Consider the following 21081-nt stretch of genomic DNA (forward strand, 5'->3'; position numbering starts at 1 on the left):
TATGAGAGTGATCTATATCTACATTAACCCCAGCACCCAAACAAATGCTTGGCACAAAGTAGGCATTCACAAATATTGAATAAATAAATGTACAAACATCTGTATGAAAAGTTGAAATGTTGCAATTTTTAAAAAGAATCAAAAAGATTCCAAACCCCTTTGTAGGTTAATGTATAAAGCTCACATAATTTCTATCGTTTTTCTTTTTACAGTTATAGTTGGTGCAAAATTAGATATAGAAGTTAATGGACAAAACCGGAATGCTTCTTTCTATTTAATTCTACATTTTCCCTCCTGGTTCAGTGCAACACACATCCCTTCTGGTCCCAAATTCTCAGACACAGGTGGCATTCCTGCTGACATATCAGTAGTGAGAACAATGCATCCATCATTAGAAAATTATATCAGGCATACGCTAGAACCACTAAGCAGCTGAAGCACTGAAGGCATAGCATTAGAGAGAAAAGATAAAAGGAGCTGGCAGAGAGAAAATGCGGATGCATCCCCACATTTCAAACCACCAAGGATCTCCAAAGCAGCTAGGCAAGAGCTTAATGGGGCACAGTTCAATTTTACAATTAAGAACAACTGTTTTCAAACGAGCCTTAGCATAATGATTAGGCACAGTAAATAGAGAATATAAAATAGGACTGGGAAGGAATGTATTGTAAGAAGTATGTTCTGTTCTAAGCAACAAGAACATTTGCCTGCCTAGAGTGAATATTATATTAAATGCTTGTATCTAAAGTATTAGAAAGACTGGTATAGTTACAGGGAATTTTTTCGGCCAACATAGTATTAAAATTAAAAGTTTTTTCATCCTTTGAATATAAGAAATTATGTACATCTGTGAGAAATGTGCATAAATTAAGAGATTTGAAAACATGAGTAACTATTGTCCCAAAATTCAAAGAAAGCAATTGTTGTTTCCTCCACTTTTCTTTCACATATTTTTAAACTTAATATTTACTTCAGATTAAAGAGAGAATCTACTCAGTCTTTGGATATATCACCCAGTGCTACTTCTACCACTACTATTAACACAATAGTTATAACTATACCTAACCATTTACAATCCTGACCATTTTACATTATCAATGAATCCTTATACAGTCCTCTAAAGTAGATATTATCCCTCATTTTGCATATGAGAATGCTGTTTCTAGAGTTTAAGAAACTTGCCCAAAATTATAATTGGCTGAGCTATAACCCAAAACCATTTCTAATATCATAGTACTTACTCCAGTCACTATGTTACATGTCTTCCCACATTCTTACCAATGGAATTTAAATGGTGATTTCTTTGTTGACATTTTTGGAAATGGTATAGTTCTATAACTTATAACTAGTTTATCTCTCAGTGACTTAAGTTAGTTTCTGAATATTGCTGCAGTATTATCACACCTTAAGACTCAGGAGCAGTAGTATAAGAATTGTAAAATGAATCATTAATGGCAGTCAATGGTTCTGGGTCTAAGAATTTTTCCTTTTTTAGAAATATTTATTTATTTATTATTTTGAGAGAGAGATAGGGATAGAGAGAGGGAGAGATAGAGCATGAGTGGGGCAGGGGCAGAGAGAGACAGAGACACAGAATCCAAAGCAGGCTCCAGGCTTGGAACAGTCGGCACAGAGCCTGATGCAGGGCGGGAACCCCACTAACCGTGAGATCATGACCTGAGCTGAAGTCAGACACTTAACTGACTGAGTCACTCAGGCGCCCCTAAGAACTTCTACCTAACCTTGAAGTCATCCTATACCTTTAGTCTGTCCTATATACTTCACATTCAGCAAATTTTGTAGGTCATCAGTCCAAAAGATAACTCAAATCCACTTAATGCTCGTCGGCTCCGCCACTGTAGCCCTAATATAAGCTGCACCGTCTTCCTCTAAATTACTAAACTGGCATCTCAATTCGTCTCTCTTTTTCTTACACTTGCCCCCTCTCGATCTTTAACCAAAATACCTTGTCTACACAGCAGCCATGATGTGACCTAATTCACCTCCTGAGTAAAATCATCAATGGCTTTTCATCAAAATTTGCACAATTTTATTCAATTTCTAATGACTTAAATAACATAAAATGTTCATTGTTAAGAGTAATGTTTTTTTCTGAACCATTGGCAACCATGAGTTGCCAACCTGGTGCCCCATCACATCTGAAAAGTTAGTGCGTATTTTCCCAAAAAAGGGACATTTTTTTCTACATAACCACAATATAATCATAAATAACAGAAACTTAGTTGACATTGGAATGACTACAATCTAATCCTCAGACTTCATTCAAGTGTTACCAATGGTCCAAATAATATACTTCATAGCAAATGAATTTCGGTCAGGGAAACATATTGCATTTGGTAATATCTCTTTTTTATCTACTTCAGTTTATTTCAGTTCCTCAGATTTTCCTTGACCTTCATGTCCTCAACATTTTTGAAGATTTTAAAGTTATTTTGTAGAATGTCCATATATTTGAGAATGAATTATGTTTTCTTTGTCCAGATAATTCTTATTTTGGAAGAATATTATAATAGAGATAATGTGCTGTCATGCATTCTATGAATATAAGTTTTTAAGTTTTTATTAAAATTCCAGTTAGTTAAGATAAAGGGTACTATTAGTTTTAGGTACACAATATAGTGATTCAGCACTTACAATAGCCAGTGCTCATCACAACAAGTGCTCTCCTTAATCCCCGTCACCTGTTTTACCCATGTCCCCAACCATCTCCCCTCTGGTAACCATCTGTTTCTTCTCTTTAGTTAAAAGTCTGTTTCTTGGTTTGCCCCCCCCACCTCTCTCTCTCTCTGTTTTCTTTTTGCTTGTTTGTTTTGTTTCTTAAATGCCACATATGAGTGAAATAATATGGTGCCGGTCTTTTTCTGACTGACTTATTTCATTTAGTATAATACTGTCTAACTCCAACCATGTCATTGCAAATGGCAAAAGTTTATTATTTTTTATGGTTGAGTAATATTCCATTGTGTATATAACCCCTCTCCTTTATCAATTCATTAGTCAATGCACATTTGGGCTGTTTCCATATTTTGGATATTGTAGCTAATGCTGAGATAAACATAGAAGTGCATGTGTCCCTTAGATCAGTATTTTTGTATCATTTGAGTAAATGCCCAGTAGTGCAATTTCTGGGCCATAGAGTACCTCTATTTTTAACTTTTTGAGGGACCTCCATACCATTTTCCAAAGTGGCTGCACCAATTTACACTGCCACCAATAGTGCAAGAGGTTTCCCCTTTGTCCACACTCTCACCAGCACCTGCTGTTACTTATGTTGTTGAGTTTACCCATTCTGACAGGTGTGAGGTGGTATCATTAGAGTTTTTATTTGTATTTCCCTGATGAGGTGTGATGTTAAGCATCTTATCATGTGTCTGTTGGCCATCTGTATGTCTTCTTTGGAAAAATGTCTGTTCATGTCTTCTGCCCATTTTTTAATTGGATTGTTCATTTTTGGGGTGAGTTTTATAATTTATATATTTTAATATTAACCCTATATTGAATAGGTTGATTGCAAATATCATCTCCTTTTCCACAGGCTGCCTTTTAGTTTTGTGGATTGTTTCCCTCATTGTGCAGAAACTTTTTATTTTGATGAAGTCCTGATAGTTTACTTTTGCTTTTGTTTCTTTTTCCTTAGGCGACCTATCTAGAAAAAAGTTTCTATGGCCAGTTTCACAGAAATTACTGCCTATGCTCTCTTCTGGGATTTTTATGATTTCAGACCTCACATTTAGGTCTTTAATCCTGTTTGATTTTATTTTCATGGATGGCGTAAGAAAGTGATTCAATTTCATTCTTTTGCATGTTGCTGTCCAGTTTTCCCAATATCATTTGTTGAAGAGACTCTGTTTTCCCATTGGATATTTTTTTCCTGCTTTGTCAAAGATGAGTTTACCATATACTTGTGGGGTCATTTATGGGTTATCTTTTCTGTTCCATTGGTCCACGTGCCTGGTTTTGTGCCAGCGCCATACTGTCTTTATCAAAACAACTTTGTAATACAGCTTGCAGTCCAGAATTGTGATGCATCCAGATTTACTTTTCTTTTTCTTTTTTTATAAGTTAAAAGATAATTTAATGTTTATTTATTTTTGAGAGAGAGAGAGACAAACAGACAGAGTGTGAGTGAGAGAGAGGTAGAGAGAGAGAGGGAAACACAGAATCAGAACCAGGCTCCATGCCCTGAGCTGTCAGCACAGACCCAGTCATAGGGCTTGAACTCACTAACTGCGAGATCATGACCTCAACTCAAGTCAGATGCTTAGCTGACTAAGCCACCCAAACTCTCCTCCTTTTCTTTTTCAAGATTGCTTTGGCTATTCGGGGTCATTTGTGGTTTTATACAAATTTTAGGATTGTTTGTTATAGCTCTTTGAAAAATTCTGTTGGTTTTTGAGAGGAATTGCATTCACTGTGCAGATCACTTTGGGTAGCATAGACATTTTAACAATATGTGTTATTCCAACCCATAAGTATGGAATGCTTTTCCATTTCTTTGTTTCATCTTGAAAATGAATTCAGTAAGGGCACCTGGGTGGCTCAGTGAGTTGAGTGTCTGACTTCGGCTCAGGTCATGATCTCACAGTTTGTGGGTTTGAGCCCTGCATCAGACTCTGTGCTGACAACTTGGAGCTAGATTCTGCTTCGGATTCTGTGTCTCCCTCTCTCTCTGTCCCTCCCCCATTCATGATCTGTGTGTCTCTCAAAAATAAATAAATATTTTTAAAAAACGAATTCAGTAGAGTCACATGATACAAAGTCAACATATGAAATACTGGTGCATTTCTCTATACCACTAATGATATAATTTTGATTTGTCCCATTGTCAATGACAGTGTTACTTGATTATTTAATTGGCTTATTCAAAGAAATACTATTTCTCTTTTAATTTATTATTTTATGGAAAAATAGCTCAAAACAATTTAAATATGCTGTCCCTGATCAAACCTTTAATTTACCCCTATTTAGAGCCACATGAATTCATGGTTTCCTCTTTATTCAGTGGATTGTAATGTGTAAACAGCATTTGCTTGGATATTTAATTTGTACCATATTTGGCAAGTGGTAGTCCTTTCAAGTAAGTTTCTTTCATTTTGACATGCCACCCTCATTCTCTGGGTATTTCTTTGCTTTCTGGCACAAGTTATTCTGGACTCATCTTGTACTTTCTCTGACCCACCTCTAGAAACAACAATTTCTTCAACAAGCCCTGGTTTCCTTTAGTGGAGAACAGTAATTAGTAGCTAAGACTCGGTTGCTAGGTGTGCTTACTGCTATTGAGATATTGCTCCCAGACATTCTGAGAGACAGAAATAGAAATTATATGTATGTAGATATTTTTATCCACACTCACAGAGTTTTCATATGTGTATATGTGTATATGTATGTATATATATATAGAAACATGAAGTCACATATCTCTAATTTCAAGTAGCCAGAAATATGACTTTCATTATCCTTACTATATCACTTATTTTATCAGTCCCCATCTTTGAAACAAATCTGTCTTCACATCTGTTTGGAGTCTAACAACCCACACTTGACTATTGCTGTACATGGAAACCCTTCATCCCTTTGGTATTCAGAATTCTCACTATGTATCAATTCCTGAATTCCACACCACCCATGTGGATATACTGACTGGACTGTAAACCCCAGGTTATTACATACTCCTATGGGGGCATTCTGTTGTTTAAGCTTTTATACCTTGGTCTATCCTCCAAGTGTGTATGCTTATCTTACTCTGCCCCCTATAATGGTTCTAGGCCTGAAATGTTTGGGAAACGGAGAGGAAGAGGGGGTGCTTTACATAATGACTTGAATAAAGGACAACATTTTTTCTTGTACCCACAAAGTCCTCCTTACACTAGACAATACCTAACTTCTAATACATCTCTTACCTTTTCCTCTTACTCTGGCCTTGAAGCACTTGTTTCTTGAACACACCAAGCAAAAACCTGCCTCAAATCTTTGCAGTTGTTATTTTCTTTACCTGGAACATAAAACCCCAAAGATTCCTTTCAGTCTCACCACCCGCCACCCCCTGCCAGACCCAGCCATTCTCATCAGCCTGCCTTGATTTACTTGAATTGTGGTACTTTTTTACTTTTCTATATCATGTTATTTTATATTATGTTACAGTCTACTGCCTTGAAGCTGAAGGTCACAGAGATTTTGTTTGTTTTATTCAGTGCTGTATTCTCATTACCCAGAAGAGGTTTGATACAAAATGTATAGTTTCTCAATACATTGTTTAAATAAATAGGTGCTACATGGGACCTCAGTCCCTGGCTCTGCCTGCCAAAGTTTCATCTTTGAACTGTTGAATTGTGCCTTTCTTTATCCATCTCACTTACTATTAATTTATAGCTGCTTGTTCTGCCATTATGTCTGTGCTGCTCAGGCCTGCTTGGTGGACTTGGGCTATTGGACTTCAGACTCTAGATTCTGGTAGGATCTTATAGTCTATCCTTAGATAGTCCAATCTCATTTATTTTTATCCCCACAGAGCTAATAAATTCATCTACCTTAGCTGGCCTAGAACAGTTATTACCAAACCATTTCCATGAACATTTTCTTTTATTAAATTTCTGATATTCGATTCACTGATTTCAAAATTTTGTTTAGAAAATCTCCATTTTTTCATTTATGCATACCGCTGAAGTATTTGTCAGAAACAGATTCACATATGTTGAAAATCTTGGATTAAGCGTGTCTTCATTTTCCTTTCAGATGGCCACTTTGGGCACATATTAGTGCCAAATAATCAGTTAGCGTTACTATAACCTAACTAATTGTGATGAGGAAATGCTTCCTTCCTACTTGTGATGCCTCTCCTCAGACAGAAGCTTCCACAGTGCAGCTGCGGGCCTTCTTATACCCTTTGCTCTCTCTTCCCAAGAGGAAGTGGCTGAAAGCATGAGTGGTAAATTTGGGAAAGGTAAACCAGTTATACTCAGCTCAGAACTAGGCTTCTCCATTTTGGAATCTCTTGATCCCTCTTCTCCTCCCCCAGTCCCCCGCCATAGAGGGAAAGTTCTCCCAAGCTCAGGTTTGCCAGCTTTTACGTAGGTAAGTTTGCCAAATTCTAAGACTCAGTGTTAGAAAGACTAGTCTTACTAATTAATAAAGGAAAGTGATATTTTGTACCTTTTACATAGTTCCTTGATATATATCATTTCATTTAATTGTATTGTTATTTTCATTATTATTTCTTTAGAGAGAGAGCACAACTAGGGAAGAGGGACAAAGACAAGGAGAGAGAAAATCTTAAGCAGGATCCATGCTCAGTGCAGAACCCGACATGGGGCTCGATCCCATTACCCTGGGATCCCATTAGACCTGAGTAGGCCTTGAGGAGGCGTTCAACCAACCGAGCGATCCAGGCACCCCTATCTCATATCATGTAGATCCCAGAGCTGGGATCCCAGCATTGACAATCTTTTAAAACCTTTTCTTGTTCTAGTAGTATTTTCCCTCATTTTGATTTTTAATCAACAAATGCAAGTTAGGTGATATGTTCGGAGTATAAATTGGCTTAAGCTTGGGAAGATTCCTATTTCCAAATAATTAAACTTAGTTATTTCTTGGGGTATGAATTTTGTTTGTTCATGCCGCATGACTTTGTAACCATATTGTTTCATCAGGATAATTTATGGATATGTTAATTCGTATTTTGATCTCCGTGTTACAAGGGACTTGAAGGAAAGAAAGGTGTTTTTCCTTTCTCAATAGCACCAGGTTGACTGGGCCTTGTTTTGATGACTTTTTCTTTTCTCTTTTAGGATCAAGCACAAAAATTACTAGGCACTTGTTGGTGAAGGATAAGAAGCTGACACTGTAAGAGGAGATGGTGTAAGTGACCATTCTTAGAAGGGAGAAAGGAAGTTTTGCTGCCAGGAAGAGGATGAGTATGGAGAAATTTCATCAAATATCATACATGTTGCCTCCTCTTCACCTTGAAAATAGGACCATGGTTACAGGGTATCTTAAATGTTAATCACCACAATCACATTTGGCCTGGCATCTGTGAATCCACCCAGTCCGCCCAGCAGAGTCCCAAAAAAGATGGAGGACTAGACTTCACCACAAAATAGTGGCCACATTATATATATTATATTATGACCCCCAAGCTATTAGAGCTTGGACTCTCATTTGATAAATATCATAGAATTCCTTGACTATTGAGATAATATATAGGAATGGGAGGAGTGTCACAAAAAGAACTACGATGGAATTTCTTGTGATGCTGATTGTTAAAAGTATCTGTAAAGAAACTACTATCATAGAACATTACAAAATAGAACATTATTATTATCCCAGTAAGCTTTCTCCTGGTTGTTCCCTTGTCCCCACCCCCAGAGACAGCTATTGTTCTAATTTTTTGTCACAATAAACCATTTTAACTTGTTCTAAAATTTAAAATAAATGGGATAATACAGCATGTAAGCTTCTCTGTAAAGCTTCTTTCATTCAGGATAATATTTTGCAATTCATTCGTGTTGCTACCTGTATCAATGGTTTTTTATATTTTTTATTGCTGAGTAGTATTTCATATGAATACGTTATAGTTTATTTTCTACTCTTCTATTGATGGCTACCTTGGTGAATTCTAGTGTTGGACTATTACAAATAAAGCTACCATAAACATATTAATACATATATATTTGGATACATAAGGATTTTTTGTTTTGTATTTTTTAGGTATAAATATCTGCAATCAGGTTTATAGTTTTGCTTAGTCACCAGGGAGGTCTATGTTTTGTTATATAAAAAACTATTATAACATTTTTTCAAACAGGCTGTGACATTTTACATTCCCACCAGCAGCATATGAGAGTTCTGGTTCTGCTTGGTCCACATTTTGATCCTAATATTGAGGTTATCTGTCTTTTTAATTTTAGTCATTGTGGTGAATATTTTAAATATTTTAAAATATTATTTAATATTAAATAATAAAAATTAATCCATCATGTATGTAAAGGAAAGGAAAATATCTATTTTAAACACTAGTGTTTAGGGAATTGCGTAACAGGGGTAATGCACCATTAGGATTTGTTGAGTAAAGCAATTTCGTAAAACTTATATGAAATGATTTATGTCTTTTTTTTGCACTAAATTTGCTGACATAAATTGAGTGACATAGTTCTTTTATTTCTAGACTCTAAATATTTATCAGATTTATTTTTATGACCAAATAGCATTGTGCTAATTTATATTTATATCACTCATTTCCTAGAGTATTATTCATTTTTACCTATCAAATTTGCATTTTTCAATCATGCTTGAAATTATTAATAGTACCTTATTTCCTAACTAGTAAATCAATAGAGCCTTACTTCCTTTCACCCAAATATGTATCTATTTGTATTCCTAAAGCTCAATATGTCCCTATTCTTCATGTACATTGTTTTCTTTATATAGACTGCCCTTTCTCTGGTCCATCTTCTATCTGTCAGTCTAAGTATCCATGTACATATCTAATTTTCCATTCTGAGTAGAGGGAATTGAAGGAAGGAAAATTCAACCTGCAAGTCTAGTTTGGAACTTAAAAGTACTAAAATGTCTAAGAAAAGGTGCAATCCATGTCTAGATAGAAGATTCCAGAGACTCATGTTTAAAAAGTACATCAAATCATGAATGAATCAGTAAACTCGTCAAGGATATTTAGAGAAAAATAGCAGTCCTTCTGATATCTGTTATCAGACCTGACAGTCTGGCTATCTGCTATAGCCATTGCTACCAGTGTTTTCTTGCCATGTTGTGTGTTGCCGTTGACTGCTGGGTCTCTAGTCTGAACAGATGCACACGTCTCCATAGGCGACCTATTCCTTCAGCAGGAACTGGTCTTTTAGAATGCCTCTCATTTAGTATGTAGAATGCAAACTTCTTAATTTCTAATCCTTCTGGCCCCTTATACTGTTTTTCCATTAGGAATTCAGTTCCAAAGAAGCAAGATCTTGTCTGTATTGTCATGGCTGTATATAAGAAATATGTATTTTAAAAAATTCTTTATACTGGCTGAGGTCCTTGGAGTGAGTTTTGGTCTCAAATTGAAGTTTTGCTTTATAAGAATCCGTCTCTGAAGAACACATTTTTTTTTCAGCACCTTTTGGGTATAGGAAGCTAATTTCATCTTTCAAACACAAAGGCCTATTTATTCATTAGAGGTAGGGTGGTTTTAAATATACAAGAATGATTATTACAACAACTGGGTGGATGTGTTTATAAATTCATGAGTCTTTTCTTCTTTTGATAGAAAAAAACCCCACAAATATATATAACCTTCATTCTGTTACAAAGGCATAGTGAATATCTTCAATGTTTTAAATGGACAATTCTCTCTTTCTTCCATGCTATTCATGTATATTTTTCCTTTTCCCCAGAACATTCCTGATTTATCTATCTACTTCTTTAGATTTCAGTTTAAACATAACTTCCTCAAGGTGCCTTGTCTGTTTACTTACATTATGTTGGGTATTTTGCTCTATTTTCCCTTTGCTTTTTATATTTCTCACATCACAAAATGTTACTTTACTTTTACTCTTTAAAGACTGTTTTTCTTGTTAGAGCTCATATTGATCTTGGTCTCTGCTCTATTCCTAGTACTTTTCACAGTGCCTGCCATGAAGCAGTACTCAATAGAGTTTGTTGAATGAATGCATGATTGAATCCCTAATAATCCTTTAAAATACTGTTATACCTCCAGAGCCCTGCAAGGATAAAATCGAGGAATAAAGAGAATCTAAGAATAATTTGTTGAAAAAAAGAGAGAGGGAGATAGGAAGAAAGAGGGAGAAGAGAAGGGAGAGGGAGAGAGGAAAGAAGGAAGGTATTTTGATATAAGAAAATATCAGTGAAAATTTAGGAGTAAAACTACATTCCCCTCTATACCCCACCATCAGTTTGCATAAAATTCATAAGAATTCTTGACTCTAGCTGTTGTCAACATCACTAACATAAAATGTACTTATTTTTACTGACCTCTGGTAAAAGAAGCATGAAATGTCTGTAATTAAACATAATGTTTTTGAGTATCCCTAGCAATGCCTGAAATTTAACAAATAAATAAAGCACTATTAGTAATAACTGAGATCATGCACGTCCTCCTGAAACAATGTGTGTGTGCATTCTATACACAGTAAGTGGCTTAAGCGCTTTTTAATGAGCAAAACTGTCAGCTACAGATTTTAATTTTAATTTCATATTGAAGGAAAAAATTTAATTACCAACCATCTCAAGTATATTCAGAGTATCTCAATAATTTAAGAGAGCCTTCAAATGTCATTATTGGTAAATAGTTGACTAAACATTAAATTCCAAAGTAAGTGGACTTGTAAATCACAGGTAACTTAAAGATATTTTTATATACAATAATGAACACTCTTTTGACTTATCTTTGTGGAAAATTTAAAGAACTGAGAATGCTAGATGGAAGAATATAAAGAAACAGTATGTCCTTATATTCATTTTTAATACTGTCTTTCATTTTAATTTAAAGACAAAATGTTTTATTTTAATTGCAAACATAAGTTATTTTCCAATTGATAATAATAATGGCATAACTTCAATAGTATTCTTTACTAATGATTGATGTCAAAAATAACACTCTATACTAACCTTTTTATTAGAGAATGTATTTTCGGCAATAATGATGTACATTATTGGAGAATGCACATTGTTAATGATGTTTGTGTGCTTAAAGAAAGCATTATGCCTTAATTTTATGGGAGTGTGTTAATGATTAAAGTAATATTAGTCAATATACTTATACACAATCCTTCCATAAAATGAAAGATTCATATATTGCAAGAAGTTTTAAGGAATTGAGGTGTAATTAGAATAGACCTTTTATATAGATTAAAATTTTAATAATCTGTTTTCATATAAAAAGACAGTTAAAAGAGTTGCTATATGTGTGTGTGTGTGTGTGTGTGTGTGTATTCTGTTTTCATACAAAAAGACAGTTAAAAGGGATGTAAAATATATACACATATAGGTGTGGTGTGACCATATATGTCCTGAAGTAATACATCTAAACGAGACCCTGAGGACTTTTATCACAAGCCAGGCTGAAGTTCAAGGCTTTATGGTCCTCTGTGATATATCTCAAACTCATTCACGGCTTAATGCAAGATTGTTGATAAGTTCAAAAATCAGTTCAAAGGTCTCTGATTGCTTCCCTCAGGTAGAATTCTATTCTCCAGTTTGTGTCTACACCTTGCCCTGCACAATTCTTTACTGTATTTATTTATTTTTAAGTACTCCCTTGAGGACAATCTCTAGGCTTTTTTATTTATAAAAGACAAGTGACTCACATTATAAACTGTGGTATTCAAAAATTTTGCTTTAACAATCACAATTATCTTCTGTTCAAACCTTTAGTTGTTTAACCACAGTTATAAAAAATCATAGTTCAGTCAATAATTTAACCTCTAGAGTCAGTAAATGTATATGAATTTGTTATAAAATGTTCATAAGTCTTTCTGCGTCGTTTGGATTTATCAAATTCTATTACTCAAAAAACTCGTTTTCTATAACTGGAAAGTAATCTTTTACCACTAATCATGTTTTAACATACATACATGTGAGTATATATTTCTGCATATAAAGGAATGCATATACAGATATTATTTTTATCAATGTATATGTTTTATATACCTGTAGATGTATTCATATGTATGGATATATGTGTGTATGTGTATCTAACCCCACTAAAACATCTCATTTACTTCTATAGCTCCAACACCTGCAACCGAGGTATAGTACTTGGCAATCACTATGCATTTATTGAAGAATAAATATTAGATGCAATAAAATGTAAATTATTTTTCAAATGGGCTTTGTTTTAGAAACATGTAGGAAAAAACCTCTTTTTTATTTGATAAAATTATATCCTTATTAGATAAAAGTTAGTAGTCTGTAGTTATACCAAAGTATAGCAAACATAAAAGATAAGCATAAACATCGATAGTGGTTAATGTAAACATTTATGTTAGTTATTGCCAGAATCAAATGACGAAAACTAATTTATTTCAAAATTAATTGATATATGTGGTAGATATTTACTATATTAAAATGTTTAATCTGAAATAAATCTATTTTAAAGCTGAACTCTCATATAATCACATGCCTTTTAAAAAAAAGTTTATTTATTTTGAGAGAGAGAGAGAGCACATGCATGAGTGAGGGAGGGGCAGAGAGAGGAAGAGTGCAATCCCAAGCAGGCTCCACACTCAACGTGGAGCCTGACATTGGGCTCAATCCCAGGACCATGAGATCACAACCTGAGACAGAATCAAGTGTGGGATACTTAACCAACTGAGCTAGCCAAGCATTCAACATGTCTTTTTTCTTTTTTTACTAACTCATCAAATCAACAGGATACTATTCTTAAAGTATAAATTTCTATCCTTTGATGGACACGGTAATCAGATAGATTACATTTAACCAAAAAATATGGATTCTTCCACGCTAATAGCAAATTCACAGTGCTGTATGCTTTAGATGAGGATTTCTCCACAAGGGCACCATGGACATTCCAATTTGGGTAACTCTCTGTTGTCTAAGGAGGATCTCATGGGCACTGTTGGATGTTAAGCAGCAGCCTTGATTTTCTATCCGTTAGATGCTCATGTCACCCCTCTCTTAATTGTGACAAACAAAAAAAGGCTCAAGATATTGCCATATGTCCCTGGGGTAGCAAAATTGTCTCAGTTTGAGAATTACTAATTACTAAACATAATTTCTTATACAATATCTGAAACAAGGATCTTTAGGCCACAACTAATTCAAGATTACTTAGAAAGGTCTGTGAATTGGCCACATATTCTTATGTATTTTAATGTTATAATTGAAGATATTCCCCTACTCTTACTGCATGTCCTAATACCAGGGACCAAATCATTATATTTGACTCACATTCTTTCTAGGAAAATATTTATCTCTATAGATATATGAAAACTTTGGAGTACAACACACACACACACACACACACACACACATACACACACACTGAGAGAGAGAGAGAGAGAGAGAGAGAGAGAGAGAGAGAGAAACCATTCATTTTCTCCTTGTTTTCTTAGATTCTCATTTTAGTATTTATTGTTTATCCTGTGGGCCCCTAATGCCTCAGGTACCATATACTTACATAGGAAAGAGGGGAAAACTAAGAAAATATATTTTAAACATAGTTTCATTTTCTTTTAATTACTATATCCATGGTCACTGATTATAATTTTTGGAGTTCAACATCAAATTTCAAGGCCTATTGCTATTGTAGAAATTATACCTTTGAAATCCTCTTTAAAAAAAGAGAAAATGTCATCTTGCCTCTGTAGATTCTAGAAAAACGTGGTAAATGTTACTAGTTGTTTCCCATCATCCATAATCTCAATCTCTGTGTTTTGGAATCTTCAGTTTTTCACAGAGACTTATAACCACACAGAGTAAAGGCAGTATTTCCTGGCTTCCATTGCAGCAAGGTGTGACCACGATTCTAAGGTCTGGATAAAAAGAGGCAAGTGAAAACGTGTGCTCAACTTCCATTTTGTGTGAGTGTCATACAGGGTGACCTTGAACCATGCAAAGAAAAGCAACCCTAAGCCCGACAGAGCAAGATAAAAGAAACATAAAGCCTGATAATTATGTAGGCAGACACTGTCATATGGGTCCTTTTTATTCCTGACAATTATTATGGATCGTTGTCTCAAGAGCCAAAATAATATCCTACCGAATACTATAATACCAACAAGGTACCAATAGAAATCAATATTTACATAAGACACATTTCTATTTATAATGTACATTTATAACACACAAAAAGTGCTAAAAATCAGATTAGTGTAAAATCAGAACTCTGCCTTGAAGAACCAAAAGAAGTAAAATGGGCCATCTGAAATCTGAGTCCAGAAAAGCACCATTATCAACTTTAGCAGGATATTATGCATCATTAACAATGTGAAGGTAAGTAAGTTATGAATATAATGTACAAGATGATGGTACACTGCCACGTGATGTATATGAAAGTTGTTAAGAGAATAAATCCTAAGAGTTCTCATCACAAGGAAAAAAAACATGAATTCATGATTTGATAAATTCTATTGTTAATAATCATATTATACCTGAGGTCTTACTATTTTTATATGTGAGTAGCTATGATAACCATAGTATTGTTTAATTATGCTAAATAAATTACTTATCTACTGAGGTACTTTGAAAGGAAATATTAAAATCTCTGCATCATGGACGCCTGGGTGGCTCTGTCGGTTGAGCGTCCAGCTTCGGCTCAGGGAATGATCTCGTGGTTCGTGGGTTTGAGCCCTGTGTTGGGCTCTGTGCTGATAGCTAGCTCAGAATCTGGAGCCTGTCTTCAGATTCTGTATCTCCCACTCTCTCTGAGCCTTCCCTGCTCACGCTGTCTCTCTTTCTCTCAAAAGAAATAAAACATTAACTACAACAACAACAACAACAACAACAACAAATCTCTCCATCAGACCACTTATGACCACATTCAAGAATACCCTCTCCCCTACATACATATGCCACCAACCAAAACACTAAGATCATCTGAAGTCACAGGGAGTCACATTTACAAGCCCATGCTATCACCAGCCTGGAGTTTACAACAATGGTTCAACTAATAAGAAATCTGATATATTTTATATAGTGTAAAAAAAAAAGGTCTGTATGATATTGCAAGATTTGCCTCCCTAGTACAATTTATGAATTTCAATGTGAGTTTAAAACCTTCACATTGATGATGACAGCTTGTATTTCCATGTGCAACAGGAATTTCATTTAATTCATCTCTCTTGTCGACATCTGAAATAGTTGTAGATTTTGTGACTGCGCCCTGTATCCTATATACTTCAGCATGGTAACAAGAATCATTCATTTATTCACAGAAGCTGAGCTTCAAGGTTATTTCTACATATAAAATGGAAGATCAGTTCTGACTGTGCTTTAATCAAGATGCAGGCTTCAGGCAACCAGCTCTAGTACTACTAAATAGTGATTTGGTTATCAATCCAAAGAAAAATAAGTAAGTATAATCCTTACAATAGATGGCATATGTAAACAGAAATAGTTATTTGTGAGGAACTTTGTATATGACGAGGATGCTGGAAAGTAGCTACATCATCAGACTGCTGTAAAGATTCACGAGGACATAGTGGACACATGGTGTCTGTGTGTCTTAGCACAGTGTTTAAGGCAGTGTCAGGGGTATAGTAAACTTTAAATAAATGGTGCTATTAAACTGCTCTTGTTAATACTTTTCTGTTGTACTTAGAGAACAAGATACTTTTTATTTTTTTAAGATATTAAAAAATGTATTTATCTTGAGAGAAAGAGATAGAGGGCAGAAGGGACAAAAAGAGAAAGAGAGAGAGAGAGAGAGAGAGAGAGAGAGAGAGAGAGAGAGAGAAACCCAAGCAGGCTCCACCCTGCTAGCATGGAGCCTGATGTGGGGCTCAAATTCATGAACCGTGAGATCGTGACCTGAGCCAAAACCAAGAATCGGACACTTAACTGATTGATCTACCCAGGTGTCCCCAGTGAGATACTTTTTAAAAGCCTGAAGGTTTTCTTAAGTTTGATCTCATAAAAATCATTATAGTAATTGGTTAATAACTGACATAACTTTATAAAATTTACTATATATTAACTTTATAAAATTTACTGTGTAGTATTCTATTAACTAAATTAAATGTAATAAGGTATATTTTATGAGTACAATTAATGCATAATGTAAAAATAACATGAATTTGTCATTTAAGAGAATTTAAAATTTCCTACCTAGACTATATATTTTTTAGTTTATTTATGTATTTTGAGAGAGAGAGAGAGAGGGTGCACATGTGCACATGTGAGCAGGGGAGAGGCAGATGGGGGGAGAGAGAGAGAGAGAGAGAGAATCCAAGCTGGCTCTGATTCATGAACAGTGAAATCATGATCTGAGCCAAAATCAGGAGTTGGACGCTTAAGTGCCTTAGCCACCCAGATGCCCCTACATTTCTCTTTTTTAAATTGCCATTTGACTTTTTGAAATGCTTATTCATTGCCTGTATTCCAAACTTACGAAACTCACCCACCCTCCTTGTCTCATGTCAAGCTAGTAAAATTGATTGCAAAATAAAAAAATCTTAACTTTTCTATAATTGGTCAATTTTTGTTTATTTATTCTTGGGTGAGAGTAAGATGGGGCATAAGCTGGGAAGGGGCAGAGAGAGACACACCCAGAATCTGAAGCAGGCTCTTGGCTCTGAGCTGTCAGCACAGTCCTTGACGTGGGGTTTGAACCACAGATGGCAAGATTGAACTGCAGTTGGATGCCTAGCCGACTGAGCCACCCAAGAGCCCCTATAATTTGGTCAATTTTTAAACATTAGAATAAAGAGTTGTCAGCAACAATTTTTAAATATAACTAGCTTGTAATTCATTCATGAGAAGGCTAAACAGTCCAAAGGTGTGGTCCTTCTTCATGTCTGCTTTCATTTTTTCCTGCCACCTAAATTTGGGAGAACTTAAAAGATGGACATGGCTTTGGATGGAAAGGGAAATGGCTCGGGACTGTGTTCTACTTGAAACATACCCAAACCACACGTTTGTTCTCATCCCATCCCAGTCACTGAACAGTATATTACTAAAAAGCATTGCAGTGTTTGATTTTTTTTTCATTTATAAATGACTGCCTTAACTGCAATGTTTATGCTTTTGCTGTCTATGACTTTGCTCGATTTTTACTCTATATGGACATCTCTGAAGTATATTTTATTAACTTCACAAAAATACATTGTGCATATTATTTTTCAAAAGATATATTGTAAAATACTTAGTGATATATAACTTAATTAAATACAAAATAATTAAAATTTTTTCTTTTGAAAATTTAAGATTAACAAACAAGACATAGCATATAAAGACAGTGGAAATTAAATAAAACAGCAAGAACATTAATCATACATACTGTCCAAATATTTTGAGAATATATCATTGAGAAGAAAATGATGTCTGGACCTAACATATTGAGTAACTCTGCCTTTAGGAGTATTGCTGTGCTGTTCACTGAGACATAAGATCCTCATTTACTATTACTGAATCATTTTAGAACAACTTAATGCAAAATAGTTATTCACATATTTCATCAGTTAATACTAAGACAATTCAATGGTTCAGAAATATTTTTATTTCATAAAAAAATAAATACCCTTTTGCTTAAACTCCAGTTAAATTTCTTTTAAACTAAGTCTTAAGTGACATTATTTTAAGTACATTAGTTTTAAATTTGGTCCTAATTATTTTCTTTTTAAGTTATTTATTTTGAGAGAGAGAGGGAGAGAGCACGCGAGCACAGGGGGAGAGGGGTTGAGAGAGGGAGAAACGGAATCCCAAGCAGGCTCCATATTGTTAGCACAAAGCCCAACATGGAGCTTGAACACATGAACTGGGAGATTATGACTTACACTGAAATCAAAAATCAGATGCTCAACTGACTGAGCCACCCAGACTCCCCGGGGCCTAATTCTTTCCTTTCCTTTCCTTTCCTTCCTTTCTTTCTTTTTCTTTTTTTCAATGTTTATTAATTTCTGAGAGAGAGAGAGCGAGAGCGAGAGCGAGAGAGCGCATGAGCAGGGGAGGGCAGAGAGAGAGAGGGGACAAAAGATCTGAAGCAGGCTCCATGCTACCACTAGAGAGCCCAACAGCAGTCTCGAACTCACGAACTGTGAGAATCAGGAGATCATGACCAGAGCCCAAGTCAGGGTCTCAACCAGCTAAGTTACCCAGTTGCCTCGGTTAATTATTTTCTTATGGGAACTTCCTACCATTGCATTCTTTTCACTCCACCCCTTTCAGTATTTTTTTACTTGATATTCCTTTTAGTCTCATATTTACTCATGACTTTTAAAAAACTTTTTAAATGTTTTATATTTATTTTTGAGAGACAGAGAGAGATAGCGTGAGCAGGGGAGGGTCAGAAAGAGAGGGAGACAGAGAATCTGAAGATAGGCTCCAGGCTCTGAGCTAGCTGTCAGCACAGAGCCTGCTGAGGGGGTCAAAGCCACGAACTGTGAGATCATGACCTGGGCTGAAGCCAGATGCTTAGCCGACTGAGCCACCCAGGCGCCCCTACCCATGACGTTTGATACTCCCACCTTTGTTTCACCTCTTTGGCTCATGCATATCTATGTTTATGTGACATATGTGACAGCATAGATATTACCCCCTCTTATCAAAAATCTCCCAAAGTTCTAAAAAATAGCCTCCTCCATTTTCATTGAAGCCTGAGAGTTTTGAAATGTTATTTTCAAGGAGATTCCTCATTAAAAAAAAAACTTCCTATTAGAGTTATTTTTTTCTCTTTATACTTGGAAACACTGTTGAAATAATTATTTTAATCTCTTATTTGTGCTAAAATTAGCACTATAAATTTTCTTTCATATTGAAACAGCAAAATGCTATTTTAAACTCTGTGAGACACTCTCTAGGTGGCAATGGGTTATGTCACATTGTTGCTTCTATATAGAAATCTATTTATAAATTATAATCCTGATGTAACATCTCTAATAAAAAATCCCAGAAAGCTATTTTTATTTTCTCTGCCTCTTCTTTAAAATGGAAGCTAATAGAAAGTAATGTAATGTGTAAAGAACAGGTATATTCAATTATCAATTATTTGGAATGTAAACAACTATGAAATATAATGGATAATCTCAACAATGTATTTAAAGTAATGGCTTGTATTGATTAAAAAATAATAAAATCTTAACATAAGGTTTACCCTGAGCTCCATGCATTCCTAGCTCTTAACATTGTTTCCTTCTTAGAAAGGAAATTCACTCATTCATTTGGTGAATTTATTTTCCATGTTTTGTGGGCATTGTGCTAGGGAAAATAATGGTGACCAAAAAGATGTAGTATCCCCACTTATTAATTTTATAAGCTAGGAAGTAAGATACATACAATAGTGATTATGAAAAACAAACAAACAAACAAACAAACATGAGGATGTCAAGATTAGGGATATATAGGTACTCCATGGACATATAGTGAGACTTAGTCCATTTAGGGGGTAAGAGTAGCACTATCCAATGGAAATGTAATGTAAGGCACTCATATAATTTCAAATTTTCTAGTAGCCATATTTAAAAAGTAAAATATAAATGCACATTAGGATTAAGCAGCATTATCTTATATAATACAGCAGCCAAAGTGAAACACAGTCTTCTGAAAACAAGAAAATCATGTTGAACAGAAAAATATTCTGTACTACTTCCATTTTAAAATTTACATTAAATATTAACTTTAAGTAAAGTAAGAAATTTAGTTCCTCAGACACACTAGCCACATTTTAAGTGCCCAATAAGCACACACTGTCAGGCAGGCATCACTGTGGAGAGCACGTTAGGATAGTTTTGGTTGGTTTTTTTTTTTTTTTTTGAGTTACTGGTATATTTTTTATTATCAATGTTACCTGGCATAATCCCTTACACTCATATGGTTTAAATTTAGAATATATTTGGTTTTTGGGTTTTTTAAAATAGTTTATTTTCAAATTGGTTTCCATATAACACCCAGTGCTTCTCCCCACAAGTGCCCCCCACCATGACCATCACCCCCCTCCCTCCCTCCCCCTCCCCCTTCAGTCCATGCTAGGATAGTTTTTTAATTGGCTCTCTCAACCCCATTTCAAAATGTCTTCTTATAAAACAGAGGCTGGATGTCTTCTTAAAACTCTATTTCCAAGTCTCTACAGAAGCTAGGATGGGTCCTGCTGATCAAAATGTATTCACATAAGGCTTAGATTCAGAGATGAATTATGTGGGGAGAAAGCAAGGGCAAATGGCAGATGTTTTGCTGACACGGATCATGGTAGGGGTTGGATGTTTCTGGGGCCAGGAGCTTCCATGGCAGCTTCCTGATAATGAAGCTTCTTGATCTTGACAGAGGACACAGGTCCTTTAGTAGTACAGTTCTTTGGTTTGGCTTCAAGTGTTGTTCTTAAAAAAAAAAAAAACAGCCTAGAGTCTCCTATTTCAGGCAATTCCACATTTTCAAGAG

Source organism: Suricata suricatta, chromosome 1 (assembly GCF_006229205.1).
Source record: "Suricata suricatta isolate VVHF042 chromosome 1, meerkat_22Aug2017_6uvM2_HiC, whole genome shotgun sequence".
NCBI classification, from domain to species: Eukaryota; Metazoa; Chordata; class Mammalia; order Carnivora; family Herpestidae; genus Suricata; species Suricata suricatta.